Source organism: Rhinolophus ferrumequinum, chromosome 12 (assembly GCF_004115265.2).
Source record: "Rhinolophus ferrumequinum isolate MPI-CBG mRhiFer1 chromosome 12, mRhiFer1_v1.p, whole genome shotgun sequence".
In the NCBI taxonomy this organism is placed as follows: Eukaryota; Metazoa; Chordata; class Mammalia; order Chiroptera; family Rhinolophidae; genus Rhinolophus; species Rhinolophus ferrumequinum.
The window spans coordinates 28350278-28355305 of NC_046295.1; the positions used below are offsets into that span (position 1 = coordinate 28350278).

Genomic DNA, 5028 nt, shown 5'->3' on the forward strand with positions numbered 1-5028 from the left:
CAGACACAAAGTAATATGCACTACATGATTATATGTATATAATGTTTCAGGCAGCTCTAACCTATAGGGTTAGAAATCAAGATAATGTTTGTTTACTATTGGGGAAGGGGAGAATTTGGATTGGAAGGGAGCATGGAGATTGTGTAGTACTGTAAATGTGTTATATTTTGAGCTGGCTGGTGGTTACCCTGGTGTTTGCTTTTATATGATTCATTGTTTATGCACTTTTCTATAAGTGCACTGTATTTTGATTTAAAAAACAAATTTTAAAGGAGTTGGGCATCCAGGAAATCCTGCTCATTTTTTAAAGAAACCATGTGGAAACACATACAAACCTACAAAAAATAAAATAAAACAAAACAAAAAACCTCTCATTCTTTAGTGATGAGAGGCACAATTGATTTCTCATTTTTTTATATCCTGCCATATGTGTTATGAGAAAAACTTGTATTCCAGGAGCCTTCACCATTGTAGAATATTTTTCTTAAGTTTCTATGTTAGTTGCAATATGAATTAAGATAGGATTTGTTGTTGTTTAGTTAACAAAGCTCCGAACCTCTATCAATCTATCTATCTATCTATCTATCTATCTATCTATCTATCTATATAGTGACATTAGAAAAAGAACAAAAGGAGAGAGTTGGGGGTGGAAAAGAATGAAAGAAAAGAAAAGAAAAAAAAGAAGCAGAAGCAGAGATATGAATGATATATCACTTAGGGAGTCGAACATGTTTGACAAAACAAAGCTTAAAAACATATTCTCTTCCTCATCTATTCCGGCCTTCTACTGTACAGTCTACATGTGAAATAAGGATTTGACAATTTTGCAAGATAAATAACTTTACTTACTTCAAATTTTTTCTTTTCCTAAATGTTTGCTTACCTGGTTTTGATTATCTAGTATAAATTTGTACCTATGAAAATGTAAGAACAATAACTAAAGAAAAACATGCAAAAAAATCAAAATAAAGGAAAATGAAATCCTCCTAATGAAATCTCTTTAATATGTAATTTTAAACTACTTTAAAAGATCATGATTCCTTTTGCTAACATAGAATCTGTTTTACAATTACATACTATTTTGATAATCAGGATTTTTTTTTTTTTTTGGCGCTTTAGAATAGGATTAGCAACAGAAAGAAATGTAATGCGAAGTAAACTTTTTTTCTAATTGAAACAGCATTATAAAAAAACATTATAGCATGTACATTAAACCCCAGCATTTCTATTGAAATACCTTTTTTTTGGGGGGGGGGGTCAAGCATTTTAATTAAAATATGCCTATTACATGTAATAGAATAATGAGTCATTACTAAAATTTGGAATTTTCATATAGTAACAGAAGGGATGCCACATAGCATAGATAAAAATTATAGTGACGAAATCCAAAGTATTTTTGATGAGTCAGAATGTAAAATATACATGATTTGACTCTCGCTAACTTAATTTAAAAAAAATAAAAATAAAAAGATATTTTTCTGACATAAAACACACTAAATGAAAGGTACATATGAGATATTATTATTTCTGTTGGGGGGGGAACCTAGATTTATGATCAAAGTAAATGGAAACCTTCAAAACTTCTTAGAACTGTTTTCTGTGCACATCTATAAATATAGACATACCTCATTTTATTGTTTTTAACAGATACTGCTTTTTTTGTTGTTCAGATCAAAGATTTGGGCAACCCTGCATTGTGCAAGCTTGTTGGCACCACTTTTCTAATATCATTTGTTCACTCTGTGTTTCTGTCATACTTTGGCAATTGTCACAAAATTTCAAACTTTTTCATCATTATTTTGTTTGTTTTGGTGACTTGACATCCATGATCTTTGATGTTATTATTGTAATTATCTTGGGGTGCCATGAACAGTGCCCGTATAACATGGGGAACATGATCGATAGATATTCGTATTCTGACTGCTCTACCGACCAGCCGTTCCCCCACTGCTGTCCCTCTCCTCTTGCCTCTCTGCTCCCTGAGACACAACAATGTTGAAATTAGGCCAATTCATAATCCCACAATGGCCTCTAAGTGCTCCAGTGAAAGGAAGAGTCATATCTCACATTTTAAAGAGAAGCTAGAAATGATTAAGCTTAGTGAGGAAGGCATGGCAAAAACCAAGGTAGGCTGAAAGCTAGGCCTCTTGCACAAAACATTTAGCCAAGCTGTGAACTAAAAGGAAAAAAATCTTGAAGGAAATTTTAAGTGCTATTCCAGTGAACACACACATGATAAGAAAGCAAAATGGCCTTATTGCTGATATAGAGAAAGTTCTAATGGTCCAGATAGAAGATCAAACCAGCCACAACATTCCCTTAAGTGAAAGCCTAATCTAAAGCAAGGCCCTAATTCTTTTCAATTTTATAAAAGCTGAGAGAGGTGAGGAAGTTGTGGACAAAAAGTTGGAAGCTAGCAGAGATTGGTACATGAGATTTAAGTTAAGAAGCTGTCTCTGTAACATAAAAGTAGAAGTAAGGAGTAAGTGCTGACATACAAACTATAGCAAGTTATCCAGTAGATCGAGTGAAAATAATTAATGAAGTTGGCTTCACTAAACAGCAGATTTTCATTGTAGATGGAACAGCCTTACGTATATTGGAAGAAGGTGCCATCTAGGACCTTCATAGAGAGGAGAAACCAATGCCTGATTTCAAAGCTTCAGAGGACAGGCTAATTCTCTTGTTAGGGGCTAATGCACCTGGTTACTCTAAGTTGAAGCCAATGCTTATTTACCATTCTAAAAGTCCTAGGGCTCTTAAGAATTATGCTTAATCTACTCTGCCTGTGCTCTATATATGGAACAACAAAGCCTGAATGACAACACATCTGTTACAACATGGTTTACTGAATATTTTACATCCATGGTTGAGACCTGCTGCTCAGGAAAAAAAAAAAAAAAATCCTTTCAAAATATCACAGCTCATTGACAATGTTCTTGGTCACCCAAGAGCTCTGATGGAGAAATATAATGAGATTAATGTTGTTTCCATGCCTACCAATACAACATCCATTCTGCAGTCTATGGACCAAAGAGTAATTTCAACTTTCAAGACTTGTTATTTAAGAAATACATTTTGTCAGGCTATGGCTGCTACAGATAGTGATTCCTTTGATGGATCTGGTCAAAATAAATTGAAAACCTTCTGGGAAAGATTTACCATTTTAGATGTCATTAAGAACATACATGATTCATGGGAAAAGGTCAAAATATCAGCATTAAGAGGAGTTTGGAAGAAGTTGATTCCAACCCTCATGAGGGGTTCAAGACTCCAGTGAAGGAAGTAACTACAGACGTTGTGGAAACAGCAAGAGAACTGAAATTAGAAATGGATCCTGAAGATGTGACTGGATTGCTGCAATCTCCTGATAAAACTGACACAGATGAGGATATGCGTCTATGGATGAGTAAATATAGTGGTTTCTTGACTGTGGAATCTACTCCTGGTGAGGAAGCTGTGAAGACTGTTGAAATGACAGTAAAGGATTTGGAAAGTTACATAACCTTAGTTGGTAAAGCAGCAATTGCTAAAATTGACTTCAACTTTGAATGAAGATCTCCTGTGGATAAAAAGCTATCAAGCAGCATCATATACTGCAGAGAAATCATTTGTGAAAGGAAGAATCAATCTATACAGCAAACTTCACTGGTATCTTAGATTAAAAAATTGTCAGAGCCACCCCTAACCTTCAGCAACCACCACCCTGATCAGACAGCAGCCATCAACATCGAGGCAAGAGCCTCCCCCAGCAAAAAGATTACAACTCGCTGAAGGTTCAAATGATAACATTTTTTAGCAATAAAGTAATTTTTATTAAGATACGTACATGTTTTTTATAGATATAATGTCTTTGCACACTTAATAGACTATAGTATAGGGTAAAAATAACTTTTATAAGTGCTGGGGAGCCAAAGAATGCCTGTGATTTGCTTTATTGTGATATTTGCTTTATTGTAGTAGTTTGGAAGCAAACACGCAATATCTCCAGTGTATGCCTGTATTATAAACGGTATCAGACCAGATTATACTTCACCACGGACAGTTCTGCTCTCTAAAGTTATTGACTGTAGCTCTTACTGTTTTCTTAACATAACAATTAGTTAACACTTTAGCAGAAATGGAAATGAAAGAGCCCATACTGTTATAAAACTTTCCTTATCATTTGTTTTATTCTCTCACCCACATCAGGCACGTCCTGTGAGTTGGAATGTGCTCACTTGGCTAAACCAATTTCCATTTTCTCCTGCTTATGAGAATTTATGATCCATTTTTTCATCCTTAGTCTTCAGAAAACAAAATTGAGGCGTCCTAATAATTTGTACTTTGACCACAACAGGAAGCTCAGTTGACCTAAACATTAAGCATGAGTGAGAAAAAATTATTATTTTTTTTTAATATCTCCAGCTGATGTTAATACTGTTGTTTCCTCTATTAGATCAGCAGTTCATAGATTGATATTTGTACTCAGAAATGAAAGGTAGCATTGCGATGGTCTGAGAAGCAGAATGGTTGTCTGAATATCCATGAAATTTTTTAAAAATGTCTTCAAGTGGCAAATCCACTTTGCATTTGTGTGACAATAAAGAGACGAGCAATTTTCCAAGGTACATTATATGTTAACACTGATGTCAGTGAACTGCAAATTTATTAAAGCTCCAATAAAATCTAGCCTAAATGTACCATTCAGCAGTAATCTAAATGAGTCATGGATCAGAGTTTGAGGATTTTAAATTCAGGTTAAAAGGCAGCTGCTTGCCTGACAGAAGAATGTTCCTCTAATTAAGAGGAAGCAAAAAGATCTGATCATCTCTTCGATATTTTCCTTACTTAAGTAGGGCTCAAAGTAAAAGAAGTATGTGTTTGAAAATTAGGTTCTGCCAAACAGGATTAAATTTAACCAACAAATGGATAATAGTGATGAGACAGATGGGTGAGATTTATGAAGAGACCTTTCAGAAGTGGCCTCAAACAAGTGGTTACCCAAAAGGAGTCGGTGCATAGTGTGTTTTGGGCTATAGAAGAAAG

The 5028-nt window shown here is 34.6% G+C and overlaps 1 pseudogene; it reads left to right on the plus strand.

Moving 5' to 3' along the window:
• The first annotated feature begins 2024 nt into the window (after positions 1-2024).
• On the plus strand, positions 2025-3799 carry LOC117031509 (tigger transposable element-derived protein 1-like; annotated as a pseudogene).
• Positions 3800-5028: the final 1229 nt, after the last annotated feature.